The following is an 18640-nucleotide window of genomic DNA, read 5'->3' as shown; positions in this document are numbered from 1 at the left end:
TTTGTTTTCTGAACTTCGAAGCAAGCTGCCTGTTTCATTTGTTTTGCTGTGTGCTTTTCTCAATTTTGCTGTAAATAAACTGCATTTAAGGAACAGCCAGAGTCTGTCTCCTTTATTCTCTGGCAGTTCCCAAGCTGCTACTACCTGAGTTACCACAGGGCTTTTGCTTTTTTTTTAATTGGTGTTACATTGGCCATCCTCTAGACTTCAAGCACAGTGACTGAATTTAAAGCTGGGTTACAGTCGCTAACAGGTCTACAATTTAATATTTGAATTATTTTAGAACTCTGGAGTGAACACCATCTGGACCTGGTGATTTGTTAACCTTTAGATTGTCAAGTTGTTCCATTACATCTACCAGTTTCACAGTTATTTGCTTCAGGTTTTCTGAATCACATTCTTCAAAGATCATTACCAGTGTGGATATCTCTCCAACTTCCTCATCTGTAAGAGTGGAGTCCTTGCATTTTCTCAACAACTACCGTGTTTCCCCGAAAATAAAACATCCCCCAAAAATAAGACCTAGTAGAGATTTTGCCGAATTCTTAAATATAAGACCTCCCCTGAAAGTAAGGCATCCCTTGTAAACAGGATCGGGCTTCCCCCGGTGGGCCGGTCAATCCTGTGACGTCATTTTTTTTTTTTTTTAATAAAGTTTCCAAAGTATTAGGTGCAGACGCGAGCAGTGGTATCCCGAGGGGAGCCAATGCCCCTGGGCGCAAGGAGGCTCATGCGGCCGCTGAGCCTCTTTGCCCGAAGAAAAAGATCGCGTTCAAACGCGCTGATGCCCTTTCTCCTTCCTGCCTGTGCGGCCCCGGCAGTAAACATTGCCGGAGCCGCGTGGGCAGGAAGGAGGAGGCCCAGAGGTGAGAGAGAGGCTGAGGGTCTGTAGAGGGTGTGTGCGTGCGTGTATGAGATGAGTTGAGAGATTGTGTGTGGGAGTGAGGATCTGAATGTTTGCAGAGGCAGCATGTGAGAGCCTCTGTGTGTGTGTGAGAGAGACAGCGTGTGACGGTGAGAGCCTATGCTTGAGCAAGACAGCATGTGGGAGTGAGAGAGAGAGCCTGTGTGTGTGTGAAAGTCAGACAGCATGTGACAGTGAGAGCCTGTGTGTGTGTGTGAGAGAGAGAAATGCATGTGAGAATGAGAACCTGACTGTGTTTGAGGGAAGAAGACGGAGAGAAAAGAAATACGGAAGAAAAAAGTACAATATAAAAGGAATTGGCAAAAAAATAAGAAAGGGAAGGTGGAAAAAAAAAAAGCCTGTGACCACCCGATTAGAAAACTAACATCAGCCAGCAAAGGTAAAAAAAAAAAAAAAAATTTACTTTTTAGTGATTGGCACATGTAATCTTTGGGAATGTGCAAGAATAGCACTTTCTCTATGCGGATCTCACAATGTACGAGATCAGCATGGAGAAAGTGGAAGCCCACGGGGCCTGCACAGAGGAGGCAACAGAATGGGCTTCAGTGTCAGTAGCAGCAATCGGCGCCTCCCCAATAGCCATGCGGCAGCAGTGACAGTGGCAGCAAGATTATGACATCTGGGGATGGTGGCAGTACCAGTCGGGGGACCCCTTCCAAGCAGTGTGCAGAGGTTCAAAAGCAGCAGAGTCAGCCCAAGCTGACTACCATGAATGCTGCACACTCCTACCTCTCTCTGACAGCACACTGGTGAGGCATGGCTGACGCAGGGGCAGCCAGCAGCTCAACGGTATTAGACATCCCCTGAAAATAAGGCCTAGTGCATCTTTGGGAGCAAAAATTAATATAAGACACTGTCTTATTTTCGGGGAAACAGGGTATGTGAATGCCAGGGACAGAGACTCCTGCAATGTGAACTTCAGCAGAAGTGGGATGTTATTGTATGAATAGGTGTCTAGTCTTACTACCCCCTTAAAACTTAGAAAAGTTCATTCAGAGTTTCCAGGGTGGGGGAAGATGTAATCCCCTGGTTTAAATGCAGGATAATTTAACCAATTTTATTTTGAGAACTTGTGAATTTCTGCCTCAAATTTCTCAGTTATAGGTTAAAGAGAGCGCTACAGTAAGCGCTCAGGGAAGCTAACCTAGTTCCCTATTCCCAAATCCTTTTACCTTTTTAGGGGTGGAAGTGATTTAGGGACCTTCATTTTTCAGTTTTGATTTTATTTTTTTCTTGGGGATTTCAATGAGCTAAAAAAAACCCAAAAACCCAGAGAGAAATGATGTTTTCTGTGTGCTATAACAGTGATTTTTCCATTGATTTTTTTTTTTTTTTTAGCACATTGAAATCCCCAGGAAAAATAAACTGAAAACTAAGGTCTCTAAATTTATGCAATGAATGGAACCTTCCATGCCTCTTCCAGGTGTATAACTGCTTTCTGATAAAGAGTATCCTTCAAGGAACCCTAATGTAAGCTTCCAGATTGCATAAGGCTTTTCCCAACTCTGTGGATACAAAATGAGCTTGCAATCTCAGGAGCAAAAGGCCCATTGGGCTTTTTTTTTGAAAGGTTTTTGTTTTCACCATTTTTTTTTCTATTAGTTTTTTTTTTCCATTCCAATACTCGTAAGAAATTTAAATCCCTGGCTAAAGGATGCATTATTTGAAAGCCCTGCAAGTTCTGTGCTTGCTGTGTTAATCCACTTGGCTGTCTAGAATTAAAGGTCAACAAAGCTCTTTTAAATGTATACACTTGTGCGAGTGGCCTGCGAGATCTGCGCTATCCTCATGGGGTCAATGCAAAACTCGGCCAGGCGAACAGGTTTTTGCTGGCGTTTTGCACTCTTCTGCCCAAAGCTGAAACCTGGCCCTCGGCCTGATTTGCCGAGTGGATTGACTGAAAGGGGATTGCGGAGCAATAGTCCTCCCCAGTTCCCCTGGAGTGCAGCTGCTGTGCGCATCTGGTGCGCCCCGGCCATGGACTGGAAGGGGGGAAGGTTCCGTGGCGGCTGCAGCAGCCAGGGATTTCCATCTGCTGATGAGATAATTATTGGGAAGGGAAAGAGACAATTGCAAATACATTCCATGGCAAGGTTCCCCTTTAATGTTGCACTGATTCCTGTGGCCCTCATAAGTAAGTAATTAAATTACCTCCTGCCGAAATCGCCAGCCCTGCCTCCCCCAGCCACCTCATCAGTAATCCTTCCCCACTTTAGCTGCCGCTATTTACATAGCCGATGAGGTAAACACTGGGAGGTTAATTCTCCTCTTAATCTCTGCTCTGCACTCTGTATAATCAGCGGCAAGCAGCCTCCCAGTCCTTTGTTTCAGAGCCAGGCTGAGCTTTCATCTCGCACACGCTGAGTGCGATTAATAACAAGGCCCTGCTTAAGAGGAACTGGTGTGTCGCAGGCAAAAAAAAAAAAACAACAAACCCACCACACTCAGAAAATGATATTTTGGGGATAAACTGTTAGCATTGCTGTGTGCCGAGAAGAGGGAGCTGGGAAACCCAGTAAATCCCAGCAAAGCCATTGTGTGACCCAGAGACGGCGGGTCTCCCAGTGAGTGAGATTTCCAGGGCATCAAACTGGGCTCTCTCGGACTCCTGTACCATGGGAGGCAGATAGCGTTTTCCCTGTCGGGGGACAGTAAACACAGTCAGACACTGCGATGCTCGACAATGTAGGGGGACATCTCACTGACCTCCTCCCAGCCTCCTGCTGTCTCGGTTTGCCCTCTCTGCTTATGTGTGGCTCTTCTAGGCCCTTCTGTGGCCGCCTCTTTCTGTCCAAGGCTCTCGATCAGGGCTGATGCAAGGATATTAGGCATCCTAGGTGAAACTTGCAGCCTTTCCTCTCCTCTCTCACAGCCCTCTCCATACAGCCTAGCAGAGATGCAGATGGATCGATGACCCAAATGCCAGCCCAAGCTGGCTCTCTCTTTCACAAACACCCCCGCTCCCCCCGCTTTCTCTCTTCCACACATACACACATTGATTCTGTCACACACACATCCATCTGCCCACCCATGCTCTCTGCAACAAATGCACACACATACATCCAGACTCTCTCTCTCTCACACATACATAGGTTCTCACTCTCTCACACATACACATGCTCTCACACATACGTAGGCTCTTACTCTTTCTCTCACACACACTCACACGTGCACACAGGCTCTCATTGTTTGTCTCACACACATTCAAACTCTCAGGGCCTCTTCTTCTCTTCAGAATGTGGCAGAATCGGGTCCACCATAGCCCCACTGGTTCTTTCTTTAGGCACTGGCAGGATAGGGTCCTCTGTGGCCCCACCTGGTGTCTCTCCTATTTTTTGGATGCCAGCAGGCAGTGGATCACACTAATGATTTTGCTGCACCTGCTCCTGCCGGCCAAAAGCACGAGAGGAAGGGGTCATGGTATGAGACCCCCTCCTAATGTGTGAGACTTGCATGATTAGTGACCTTGTAGAAGACCTTAACCACCCTGCCCTTAACCTCTCACTGGTTTTCTCCTTCTGCGCATTGTCCTGTGAGATCTGCTTGGACAATCATGGAAAATTAATGTGTAAAAATATGAAAAAAGCCTCTGATCATTTTGCATGTGTGAGTTGGTGGCTCTGGAGTACACTTTCCGTGCACTCGGAAATATCTCAGTATAAAGTCCTTTCAGGAAGACACCAAACTCCCTTCTGTTCAGGAAGATGGCTTTATGTCATGTTGGGATTTCACAGAAACAAAAAGGCCACCTGCCAGGTTATTCCTGCCCCCAGTCACAGACCGTGACCTCCTGCAGGCTATAGCACCTTATCCAGGACACTCTCCTGGGTGCTTGAGCTTGCAAGACCCCCTTTTACATTCCCATACCCATCACCCCGCCCCTCCCACTTCCAAGCAGCCACCAACACCAGTGCGGCTCTTACCTGAACGTGCAGCTTCCTGGATCTCTATGGCCTTTCCAGAAGCCGCACCGAGCTGGTTACCCCGAGGAGCACGTAGCCTTTCAGACAGAGCCAGGCCTGCTACTTATTAGAGGATGAGATTTAGTTTTGTTTCTTTTCTAATAAATGAAACGTAAGAAAAACAAGCAAAATTGTATTCCTTGTTCTTTAGTTTTATTTACCGTAGTGCAGCCCCTCTTCCCCTGATTAAACCAGGTGCCCCATCCCCCCTCCACCACCACCACCACCTGGACTCTCCCCATTTTATCCCATAGTCGTGGGGGTCATACTCCAAAATGGTGCCAAATGACCCGAGGATTGAAAAATAGTGTTCCCGAGGTAGCTCTGATGTGGGCTGCTGCGTGTGGCATATGTGCATTACAGCTGTGGAGCCAGGACATCGCCCTACAGATGTGTGAGAAGAAAACCTGTGAGAGCTTTCTGTGGTACAAATTTTTTTCCACTGTTAGTGGGGAAAACCTTTAAAAAAAAACTGTGGAAAATGGCTATTTCCCTGCTCTCTCCTCCTTTTCTTGTTCCTTTATCTATTTATAAATTGTTAAAATTTGCAGTTTTTGCAATCTTTGTGCCCCTCATTAAAGTCTCTAGTGAATGTTTTTATGCATGTGTGTTTTTCCTACATCAAACTGAAAGTTTTCCAATTTTGCACCTCCATACGTCTGTCTCCTGCTGCATGTCATCTTATTCTCGCTGCTGCCCATTGGATTTAGGAGGTCAGACAAACGACGATGACGTTTCCCTAGTTCAGGTTTTGGGACTTGTGCAGTCTGTGCTCCTTTGGTGAAAGTTTTGGCATGTGAATGTGTAAGGATAAAGGAGTGTGCTCCCAGCTGTTATCCAGGTGTATAACCTCACCACCCGTGCACAGCAATTCCTTCCTGTTACCTGCATCTCCTGCTAAAACAGCAGGCCAGATGTTGCATATCATCAGTGCAGCTTGCACCTTTGCATGGGTTGACTGCAGCCGGGTGCAGGGAATGTCCAGGTGTGCTGTAAATTACAAAGGTCAGGGTGGATTGTGCTCATCAATCCTGGTGCTACTCTTCCTCCCAGTACAGTTTGGCTCCAACTGGAAACAGCTCCCTGTACCATCCCCCTCTGGGAATACCTGTAATTTGCCCTTCCAACCACTCGGTGTCACTGTTGCACCATAGAAATACTCCAGCATGGTGCTTTCCGTAGAATTATTATTTTTTTTGTTTGTTTAGTTTCAAATAGCACCATTTTAAGGTTATCTAGAAGAATCAGTCTCCCTAAGCCATTGTGTCAGCCGGGGTGGCCTGCTGGCAGTGGTTCTGGAGGTCCACGCTGTGGTAGGGTTTGGACATGATTGGGGCAAATAGTGGGAAGTGCTGGTGGAGGCAGGGTCGCTGGGGTTGGGTTAGGTGTGAGAAGTGGTGTGGCTGGTCGAGCCAGGGTGGCAGAGAATCGGACAGGAAGAGTCTCAACAGGTCAGACCGGAAGGGCCTACTGGCCTTTGTCGGCTGTGGCTTACTGTTACCACTTACCAGCAGCCCTGGGCCACCCCCTGTCCCCGTGCAGCCAAGGTTTCCAGGCACTGCATGTTCCCTTTTATGCTACAGATAAAAGTTTCGTGTTTGAAAACTTCTCGGCAGCTGAGAATTCCAGTGTCGAACAGCTCGAGACCCAGGATATGTCGTGCGCCATCCAGTTCAAGGCTGCAGTGCATTAGCCACATACCGAACACACATGAGTTTATGAGCGCTCTGGTTTTCCACAATCCTGAAGCCCTGTGAAACGTACATTTGCTGTGGATGCAAGCTGGACCAAGGTCCGGGTCAGCGCCGGTTTTGTGGCCTGCTGCTCGGCCGATGCACGAAGCCCGGTCCGGATCCAGGGCTGGTTTGGGTGGGGGTTGTTTTATGGCAGATAAAAATCGCACATCACTACTGTCAAGCATTAGCGAAGGAAAGACTGCAACTGATTACCCTGGGCAACTCATTAGCAAATTAGCCTTCATGTAATTACTCCATTGTCATAAAACGGAGTTCTATTTATGTTTAACTTCCTACTTGTGTCAGCAGCCGACCGGGCCCTGCTTCCAGAAATAGCTGAGGGGTCAGGGCAGGCCACGGCGAGAATTGCGACCCCGGTGTACAAGGGTCACGGGTTTGGAGAAGAATGGGGGCTCTGGCACTGGCCGCCATATTTAAAGGAGAGCCGATGAAATAAAATAAAAGTAATAATCTGTGAAATCTGAGATTGTGAGAGAACAAATTGGGTTATGAGGTCAGACACTAAAGAATGCAGAAAGACTTGGTGTTAGAGGTGACAGGCTCTGTATCCCTGTTCCTATCCCCAGAGCCCTCCAATCTAGAGATGATAGGCCCTGTACCGGTCTTCTGAGCCCTCCAGTCCTAGAGGTGACAGGCTCTGTATCCCTGTAACCCCCCCCCCTGAGCCCTCCAGTCCTAGAGGTGATAGCTCTGTATCCCTGTAACCCTCCCCTGAGACCTCCAGTCCTAGACGTGACAGCTCTGTATCCCTGTAACCCCCCCCCCCCTGAGCCCTCCAGTCCTAGAGGTGATAGGCTCTGTATCCCTGTAACCCTCCCCTGAGCCCTCCAGTCCTAGACGTGACAGCTCTGTATCCCTGTAACCCTCCCCTGAGCCCTCCAGTCCTAGAGGTGACAGCTCTGTATCCCTGTAACCCTCCCCTGAGCCCTCCAGTCCTAGAGGTGACAGCTCTGTATCCCTGTAACCCTCCCCTGAGCCCTCCAGTCCTAGAGGTGACAGCTCTGTATCCCTGTAACCCTCCCCTGAGCCCTCCAGTCCTAGAGGTGATAGGCTCTGTATCCCTGTAACCCTCCCCTGAGCCCTCCAGTCCTAGACGTGACAGCTCTGTATCCCTGTAACCCTCCCCTGAGCCCTCCAGTCCTAGAGGTGACAGGCTCTGTATCCCTGTAACCCTCCCCTGAGACCTCCAGTCCTAGACGTGACAGCTCTGTATCCCTGTAACCCTCCCCTGAGCCCTCCAGTCCTAGAGGTGATAGCTCTGTATCCCTGTAACCCTCCCCTGAGACCTCCAGTCCTAGAGGTGACAGGCTCTGTATCCCTGTAACCCTCCCCTGAGCCCTCCAGTCCTAGAGGTGACAGGCTCTGTATCCCTGTAACCCTCCCCTGAGCCCTCCAGTCCTAGAGATGACAGGCTCTGTATCCCTGTAACCCTCCCCTGAGCCCTCCAGTCCTAGAGGTGACAGCTCTGTATCCCTGTAACCCTGCCCTGAGCCCTCCAGTCCTAGAGGTGACAGGCTCTGTATCCCTGTAACCCTCCCCATAGCCCTCCAGTCCTAGAGGTGACAGGCTCTGTATCCCTGTAACCCTCCCCTGAGCCCTCCAGTCCTAGACGTGACAGCTCTGTATCCCTGTAACCCTCCCCTGAGCCCTCCAGTCCTAGAGGTGACAGCTCTGTATCCCTGTAACCCTCCCCTGAGCCCTCCAGTCCTAGAGGTGACAGGCTCTGTATCCCTGTAACCCTCCCCTGAGCCCTCCAGTCCTAGACGTGACAGGCTCTGTATCCCTGTAACCCTCCCCTGAGCCCTCCAGTCCTAGAGGTGACAGGCTCTGTATTCCTGTAACCCTCCCCTGAGCCCTCCAGTCCTAGACGTGACAGCTCTGTATCCCTGTAACCCTCCCCTGAGACCTCCAGTCCTAGAGGTGACAGGCTCTGTATCCCTGTAACCCTCCCCTGAGCCCTCCAGTCCTGGAGGTGACAGCTCTGTATCCCTGTAACCCTCCCCTGAGCCCTCCAGTCCTAGACGTGACAGGCTCTGTATCCCTGTAACCCTCCCCTGAGCCCTCCAGTCCTAGACGTGACAGGCTCTGTATCCCTGCACCTAACCCCCAGAGGCACCCTCTGGCCCCGATTACATCAGGACAATGGTCAGCAAAATAAGAAACTTAATTTTGCTGCAGCAGTGGAGAGGGAGATGAAGTTACACTGCTACAGTGGCCTGGATAAAGGAGGGGGGAGGGGGAGGCGGATGTGGTGCCTTGGACCCTGTGAAATAAAGCCTCAGGATGGGGTTTCAGTGGCGTGCAGAGGAGGGAGTGGTTTGCACTGGGGATTGCTGTCCACTCTCTCGGAAGAGATAGCTCCTGACAGCAGCAACACATGAACAAAGCCAAGCGAAATTGACCTCATCAGCACCAATCAGATCAGATTGTGTAGTACAGAGAGCAAAGCTTAGCCTGCCAGTGACCTACTTACGCCTTAAAGACACAGGCTGTTCCTTAGCTCTTTCTTCTTCTCTCACTCCCTGTGGCTCCCCGTGTCGTGTACGGGGGTACAGCGTATAACATAGGGGAGGGGGGCAATGCTAATGCCCTGCCCGTCTCTCCCTTTAGGCATAGCACTAACTAAAGTGGTCTCCAATCTGGTCCTAGGGGAGCCTCTAGCCAGTCTGGGTTTCAGGAAAGCCACACTGAATATGCATGAGACAGATTTACATATAATGGAGTCAGCGCAAGCAGATCTCTTTCATGCATAATTATTGTGGATATTCTGAAGACCAGACTAACTAGGGGGCCCCTCTAGGATCCGGTTGGGGACCACTGTGAGACAAATAAGGCAAATACCTAAGTGGGAGGTGGAGGCGGGGGGGAGGGGGGCAATGAGAGGGGAAAGAGGGACAGGAATAGTACCCTGGAATTAAGGATCTTAACTTGGTATGGTACATGCTGAAAACTCCTGTAGTCCAGGATGGTTTGGTGCAGAAAGCTTGCGCTGCGTCTGACAACATCTGGCTACATGCTTCCTGAGGTCCACCCATGCCGGGGGTGCGGGTCTCAGCACATCTGTCCTGTCTTAGCTCCCTGTGAGAATAAGAGCCAGTGCCCTGCTCAGGGCCGGCGGAAGCATTGGGTGGGGGTAAGTGGTGGCCTAGGGCCTGGGAGTGGGCGGAGCTGCAGCGGAGCTGGTAAGGGCGGCAGTTTTGAAAGGAGGCCTGAGTGAGGCACGGAGCTGGAAGGCGTTTTCCGTTTTTGGGTATGTATTTCTTTGAGGAGCTGGGGTCGTTTGTCGTGTGCGATTTGAGAGAGAGAGAGAGAGAGAGATCACATGACGACATCGCCGCCTAGGATGGTTGGACCCCCTTCCACTGGCACTGCTCCTGCTGCATCGCCTGTAACCAGGTGTCAGCTGTGCTAGTGCACCATGCAGGGCCCCTCAAACGCACATTGGGACGATTCAGTACGGTGCACTCAGGCCGAGCGCAGCGTTAGCCCCCATTTGGACGCGCGTTTTTCACGCGCTATTATCACCCCTTATACAGTAAGGGGTGGTAATAGCGCGTGAAAAACGCGTGTCCACCCCTCTCCCCCCCCCAAAACTAATAGGGGTAGATTTTATAAATTTACGCGCGCGCGTACACAGGCCACTGTGTCGGGGCACTCAGCCATGCCCCTGGACCGCCCACACGCCCCCCAGACACGCCCCGATCCCAAACCACGCCCCATGGCCACGCCCCAACCGCCCCTTTTTGCAAGCCCCGGGACTTACGCGCGTCCCGGGGCTTGCGCGCGCCGCCGAGCCTATGCAAAATAGGCTCAGCGGGCGCAGGGGGGGTTTGGGGTAGGTTTTCGGGGGGTACGCGCGTACCTTACGCCCGTACCCCTTTGAAAATCTACCCCATAGTGCGCTCAACATGCAAATGCACGTTGATGAGCCTATTAGTTAGTCCCGCTCGATACAGAAAGTAAAATGTGCAGCCAAGCCGCACATTTTACTCTCAGAAATTAACGCCTGCCCAAAGGCAGGAGCTAATTTCAGCCGGCACCAGGAAAGTGTACAGAAAAGCAGAAAAAACTGCTTTTCTGTACATCCTCCGATTTAATATCATAGCGATATTAAGTCGGAGGCCCCAAAAATAAAAAAAAATAAAAAATCTTAAAAAAAAATAAATCGGCCCGCGGGTTGGAAAATGGACGCTCAATTTTGCCGGCATCCGTGGCTTTCAGCGGGTTCGAGAACCGACGCCGGTAAAATTAAGCGTTGGTTGTCAGACCCGCTGACAGCCGCTGCTTCTGCCAATAAGGAGGCGCTAGGGACGCGCTAGTGTCCCTAGCGCCTCCTTATTAGCGCGGGCCCTCATTTGCATACTGAATCGCGCACCCAGGAGAGTGGCCTGGATGCGCTAGTGTTGGGAGAGCGGGCGCTCGCCTCAGAGCGCCGGTTCTCCCGCGCAGTTTACTGAATCGGCCTGATTGTCAGTATCCCTGGAACAGGTACTCAGATAGTATGAGCAACCCAGAACATGTATGTACAGGACACAGACAGACAGGCAGCTCTTCTGAAGTTCTCCTCCAGCTGTTTCGTGGGATCTCTCAGCTAGACCCAGCAGTACTGGCCGCAGGTATTGCACTGCACTCTCTCTGAATCGTCCTTTGCAGCTTCTCTGCCTGTGACTGTGGAAACTCCCAGCTGGGAAGCCAGATAATCGGAATCAATTTGCCTACAGATGAAAGTTTGCTCTGTCAGGTTGCAGGAGCTTAGCATCAAACCCCCAGGAGCTTTCTCCTGACTGCTCCCCTGTCTGACAATCCACAGCAAGGAGGTGAGAAAGAGAGACAGCGGAGAGAAAGCAGAACAAAGGGAGAGGCAACAAAAGAGAAAGGGACGGAAAAGGAGAAAAACCTCAGGATGAAAGCCAAGCTGGTTCCCAATAGGCTCAAATCTTCCTCTAGTGCTGATGGCTTCCTTTTCTTGTGTCCTCCTGAGGCCCTTTCACAACAGCACAGAACTTAACATCAAAACAAAACTTCGCCAAAACAGAACTGCAGGAACCCTAAACTTCTCCTGCCAGAGGAACCAAGGGAGGGATTGAAAAGGGAGAGAAAAACCTCCTAGCAGAGAAGCATCAGAGCCATTCTAATGAGACAGGCCTCGAAACGAGATTTATCTGTAATTATAAACCAAGCTGCCATTAGAGGTTGGAATAATAATCCCCGTTACTGTAATGTTTCCAAGGCAGAGAAGAAAAGCAACCAGAGACACGCAAAAAGGTTAGCAAGAGAGAAGTGAGGGAGGGGGAAAGCAGGGGCAATAAACAGATACAGGAACTGATAAGGGGGAGAGGGAAAGCAGGGGCAATAAACAGATACAGGAACTGATAAGGGGGAGAGAGGAGCAGGGAGGGGGAAATGAGGCAATAAACAGATACAGGAACTGATAAGGGGGAGAGGGAAAGCAGGGGCAATAAACATACAGGAACTGACAAGGGGGAGAGAGGGGCAATGGGGGAAAGCAGGGGCAATAAACATACAGGAACGGATGAGGGGGAGAGAGGAGCAGGGAGAGGAAAGCAGGGGCAATAAACAAAGATACAGGAACTGATAAGGGGGAGAGAGGGGCAGGGAGGGGAAAATGAGGCAATAAACAGATACAGGAACTGATAAGGGGGAGAGGGAAAGCAGGGGCAATAAACAGATACAGGAACTGATAAGGGGGAGAGAGGAGCAGGGAGGGGGAAATGAGGCAATAAACAGATACAGGAACTGATAAGGGGGAGAGGGAAAGCAGGGGCAATAAACAGATACAGGAACTGATAAGGGGGAGAGAGGGGCAATGGGGGGAAGCAGGGGCAATAAACATACAGGAACGGATGAGGGGGAGAGAGGAGCAGGGAAAGGAAAGCAGGGGCAATAAACAGAGATACAGGAACTGATAAGGGGGAGAGAGGGGCACGGGGGAATGCAGGGGCAATAAACAGATACAGGAACTGATAAGTGGGAGAGAGGAGCAGGGAGGGGGAAATAAAGGGCAATAAACAGATACAGGAACTGATAAGGGGGAGAGAGGGGCAATGGGGGGAAGCAGGGGCAATAAACATATAGGGACTGATAAGGGGGAGAGAGGGGCACGGGGAAGCAGGGGCAATAAACATACAGGAACTGATAAGGATGAGAGAGGGGCACAGGGGGAAGCAGGGGCAATAAACATACAGGAACTGATAAGGGGGAGAGAGGGGCACGGGGGGGGGGGAATGCAGGGGCAATAAACAGATACAAGAACTGATAAGTGGGAGAGAGGAGCAGGGAGGGGGAAATAAAGGGCAATAAACAGATACAGGAACTGATAAGGGGGAGAGAGGGGCAATGGGGGGAAGCAGGGGCAATAAACATATAGGGACTGATAAGGGGGAGAGAGGGGCATGGGGAAGCAGGGGCAATAAACATACAGGAACTGATAAGGATGAGAGAGGGGCACAGGGGGAAGCAGGGGCAATAAACATACAGGAACTGATAAGGGGGAGAGAGGGGCACGGGGGGGGGGGGGAATGCAGGGGCAATAAACAGATACAAGAACTGATAAGGGGGAGAGAGGAGCAGGGAGGGGGAAATAAAGGGCAATAAACAGACACATGAACTGATAAGGGGGAGAGAGGGGCACGGGGGGGGGAATGCAGGGGCAATAAACAGATACAGGAACTGATAAGTGGGAGAGAGGAGCAGGGAGGGGGAAATAAAGGGCAATAAACAGATACAGGAACTGATAAGGGGGAGAGAGGGGCAATGGGGGGAAGCAGGGGCAATAAACATATAGGGACTGATAAGGGGGAGAGAGGGGCACGGGGAAGCAGGGGCAATAAACATACAGGAACTGATAAGGATGAGAGAGGGGCACAGGGGGAAGCAGGGGCAATAAACATACAGGAACTGATAAGGGGGAGAGAGGGGCAATGGGGGGAAGCAGGGGCAATAAACATACAGGAACTGATAAGGATGAGAGAGGGGCACAGGGAAGCAGGGGCAATAAACATACAGGAACGGATGAGGGGGAGAGAGGAGCAGGGAGAGGAAAGCAGAGGCAATAAACAGAGATACAGGAACTGATAAGGGGGAGAGAGGGGCAATGGGGGGAAGCAGGGGCAATAAACATACAGGAACAGATAAGGGGGAGAGAGGAGCAGGGAGGGGGAAATCAGGGGCAATAAACAGATACAGGAACATTTGAGGTGAGAGGGAAGGGCAGGGAGGGAGAAAGCAGGTGCAATAAGCAAAGACACAAGAACTGCTGAGGAGACAGAAGCAGCTGGGGACTTAGAGGCAATAAATATAGAAATCTGATTTCACAGGAAGATTCAAAATCTATACAAAGCCAGGAAACCCCTGGAAGTCTAAAAAAACAGGAGGGTGCTTTCCTTTGCCTTTAAGAACAGCTACACAGCTGGTTTGTAAGTGGATCTGGTGCTGAACTTAAAAAGGAGCAGTGTAAAACTTTCAGTGCAAGGCTGTCTTTTGCACCTACTGTCCTGAGATTCCCCTGAGTCACTGGGAGCAGCGGAACCGTGTCCCAGATGACATCATCAGCAGAGGAATCTGGTGTGATGTCATCTGTGATGTCAGTGTAAATAAGGGCCAATGGGATCTAGCGAGTGTGAGGCAACTCATGGCTCTTGATGCCGTGGCTGCTCCTGGGGGTTCAGAGGATTCCTATAAGCACCGTATCTGTGCCGTGCACTTTGTGGGATATGAAGGTGAATCGGGGATCTATAACCACTACGCGGTTACCACTAACTTTGGACTTTGAAACTTTCTCTGGCTCTGACACCGACTGACTAAATTTAAATTCACAGAGCACGGAAAGGAAGCTGGTTAGATTTATTTATTTATTTATTTATTTATTTAAAATTTTTATATACCGACATTCATCCAGGATATCATATCGGTTCACATTGTAACGCAAAAACAAACGCACGGCATGGCGCTTTACATTGAACAGTAAAAAACATGATAACAAGGCATTAACGAGAGGGGGGAACAATAATATGGGAAGTTTTGCAATAAAATTATATACAAGAATTGCAATTATATACATATGTACAAAAGAAAGAAAACTATGAGGTTAATTTTTAATTAAGGGGCCTCTGAAGGCCTTCCCAGCGCCTGTTCTCAGCTGGACGCAAACACAGCTTTCTAAATCTAACTGGATGCATTGGGGGTATATTTCGCCATAGATATACGCTTAATAATATTCAAAAGATTGTGGCCGCCCTTGAAATGAGTCAAGCTATGCAAGATCCCTCCCTCCTGATCAGCTTTGACGCGGAAAAAGCGTTTGATAGGGTGGAGTGGGGTTATCTGTTCTATATAGGAGGTTGGCTCCTAGCCCCCTCCACTGTATATAGTATTTATTCTATTTTATTGCACTTTATATATTTATTGCTCCGTTCACCCCTTCTTTATTTTCCTACTCCAAGTTAAGGCTTCCTTGTTATAATATAACTGTATGCTCTGTATCTCTTGTTGATGGGTTAATTGTATATTCTACTTAGTTCATTGTAAACCGAATTGATTTGATTTGTATCAAGAAATTCGGTATATAAAAGCCTTAATAAATAAATAATAAATTTCACAAGCATTTGTGTATAAAGTGGCTTTTTGAAATTTCACTGGGGATTGTATGTGTGAAAGTGCACGTGGAAGCGCTTACACGTGCTTTTACATGTACTGCAAAGAGACAGTTATGGGGGCAGAGTTGGCATGGGGAAATCATTTACATACTTTTCATTGTCTGCAAGTGTATAAATGTTTGTGTGGATATTTACATCTACTCTATCTCTTACAAGTGTAAATGTACTTGCCCAATCCATACTAAGGTACACAGATTTCAGGTACACCCTTATGCTGTACTACGGTATGCAGACTTCAGGTACATCCTTATGCTGTGCTAAGGTACCCAGATAGTCAGTTACATCCTTATGCTGTGCTAAGGTACATGGACTTCATGCATACTCTTATACTGTGCTAAGGGTTGCAGACGTCAGGTACATCCTTATGCTGTGCTAAGGTACACAGATAGTCAGATACATCCTTATGCTGTGCTAAGGTACATGGACTTCAGTTACATCCTTATGCTATGCTAAGGTACATGGACTTCAGGTACATCCTTATGCTGTGCTAAGGTACATGGACTTCAGTTACATCCTTATGCTATGCTAAGGTACATGGACTTCAGGTACATCCTTATGCTGTGCTAAGGTACATGGACTTCAGTTACATCCTTATGCTATGCTAAGGTACATGGACTTCAGGTACATCCTTATGCTATGCTAAGGTACACAGATAGTCAGATACATCCTTATGCTGTGCTAAGGTACATGGACTTCAGGTGCATCCTTATGCTGTGCTAAGGTACATGGACTTCAGGTACATCCTTATGCTGTGCTAAGGTACATTGACTTCAGGTACATCCTTATGCTGTGCTAAGGTACATGGACTTCAGTTACATCCTTATGCTGTGCTAAGGTACATGGACTTCATGTATACTCTTATGCTGTGCTAAGGGTTGCAGACGTCAGGTACATCCTAATGCTGTGCTACGGTACGCAGACTTCAAGTACACGCCTTTACAATGCTAAAATACATGGACTTCAGGTACATGCCTATACTATGCTAAGGTACACAGACTTCAAGTACATGCCTATATTGTGCTAAGGTATACAGATTTCAGGTACATCCTTATGCTGTGCTAAGGTACATGGACTTCAGGTACATCCTTATGCTGTGCTAAGGTACATGGACTTCAGGTACATCCTTATGCTATGCTAAGGTACATGGACTTCAGGTACATCCTTATGCTGTGCTAAGGTACATGGACTTCAGGTACATCCTTATGCTGTGCTAACTAAGGTACATGGACTTCAGGTACATCCTTATGCTGTGCTAAGGTACATGGACTTCAGTTACATCCTTATGCTGTGCTAAGGTACATGGACTTCATGTATACTCTTATGCTGTGCTAAGGGTTGCAGACGTCAGGTACATCCTAATGCTGTGCTAAGGTACGCAGACTTCAAGTACACGCCTTTACCATGCTAAAATACATGGACTTCAGGTACATGCCTATACTATGCTAAGGTACACAGACTTCAAGTACATGCCTATATTGTGCTAAGGTATACAGATTTCAGGTACGCAACTATGCCATGTTAAGTCATGCAGACCTTGTGTTGGCTCTTATTCATTTACCCTCATTTTGTTCAGACAGATTAAGGAGAAGTTTGTTTTATCCCTGGCCAGTTATGATCGGATGAAATTTTGGCTTTACCTGGTTATTTCTGCTGCTTGGGGGCTCTTTTTGACTTACAGTACACGCACTGTGCAGGGTACGGAGTGAGCCCCTCCTTAGCTTTGAACTACTTCTGCAATGTTTTCAACGCTGAGAATCTGGCAGGCTGAACAGTCTGTGCCTGTGGCCTGGCTCCAGTGTATACCTCAGCGCCGCATGGACCCCAGGGGGGTCAGCCAGCTCGGCCTTCACATTCCCCCTTCAATGATCTGGAAGGAAACAGAGGTTGCTTGTCATTTTGCATAGAGCGTCCTCCAGCCAGTCTGCGACAGCCTGCCTCTCCTACACATCAGGCTCTGATGTCACATGGGGATTCACCCAACACCTGCTGACAAAGTGTTTGCAGATGGATGGGACAATTCCAGGACCTCCCAGCAAAGGAGATGGCACTGGAACCAGCTTCTTCCAGTTCACTGCAGGCATCAGGACCTTTAAAGTGCACCAGCTTTTCCCAGGGAGACAGATGGGAACAGCTAACGACTGTCAGGCTGATGCAATAGCGTTGCGTGGATTAACGGGTGCCCGTGATTGAGTGCATGCTCACCTAACGGGTGACAGTGCACCTCTCCGGGGTGCCCGATGTAATATTTAAATGGGCTGCCACAGTCAAAAGGAGGCGCTGAGGGAAACTGCGCGCCCCTCGGGCCTCCTCGGCAGCAGGTGCCCAGGAGAGGTGGCTGTCAGCGGATTAGGAAAACGGACGCTCAGTTTTACCAGCCTCCGTTTCCCTAACCTGTGCACAGCCATGGGTTAGGAAAATGGATGCTTGTTAACTGAGCCTCCCTTTTCCTAAGCTGACCGCTGGCACACCTCTTTTGGTTCCTCCGACTTAATATCGCCATGAAGGAGGCTCAGTTAACAAGCATCGCCATGATATTAAGTCGTAGAAACTACAGAAAACCAGTATTTTCTGTTTTTCTGTAAACTTTAGGCTCAAGAATTAACGCCTGCTCTGAGGCAGGCGTTCATTTTTGAGGATAAAAAAATGTGTGCGTCGGGTGCACATTTTTTTTTTTTTTTGCATCAGAGGGGAAATAGCCCCATCGACATGAATTTACATGTGATGAGTGCTATTAGCTACACATTCGGCTGAACGCGTGTTTTTGCATCGGGGGGTTACGGATGCACGTCCAAAACATGCGCCCAGTTGCGAGCTGAACTGTGCACTGTGGCCAGCACATGGCACTGCATCGGCCTGCCCGTGCGCTAGCCCGGTCTCAGCCTCCCTGGAACTCCCAGACAGCATCCTGGCAAGCAGACGTCTCATGGAAGGTGTCTTACATCGTGCAGCTCTGCACTCTGCCCACACTCCTCCAGAGACACCCTGTCCCGCTGTGAATGAAATAAGCTCACGGGCAAAGTCAATGAGGAGGGTCTCTTTGGAAGAATGATTTGCACCCGACAAGTTCATCCCCTTCACTCCCTGCCTGCCAGCAGTTTGGATGTAATGTGGGATGTGGGACTGTTTTGGGGGTGGAGATGAGGGTGGGAAGAGGAGCCATCGTGTCCTATCTGTTGCTAAATGGCTGTAAGCTCTTCAGGGAAGGGACCCCCCCTGGCTGTTGCATAGCAACATCCAGGTTCAGAGCACTTGAGAACATTTTGATTCAACTAGTCTGGCCAGTTATCCACTACTAGACTCTACTTAGTCTCCAGCCATCTC

This window comes from Rhinatrema bivittatum, chromosome 6, assembly GCF_901001135.1.
Source record: "Rhinatrema bivittatum chromosome 6, aRhiBiv1.1, whole genome shotgun sequence".
Classification (NCBI taxonomy): Eukaryota; Metazoa; Chordata; class Amphibia; order Gymnophiona; family Rhinatrematidae; genus Rhinatrema; species Rhinatrema bivittatum.
Note: the sequence above shows the minus strand (reverse complement) of the source record.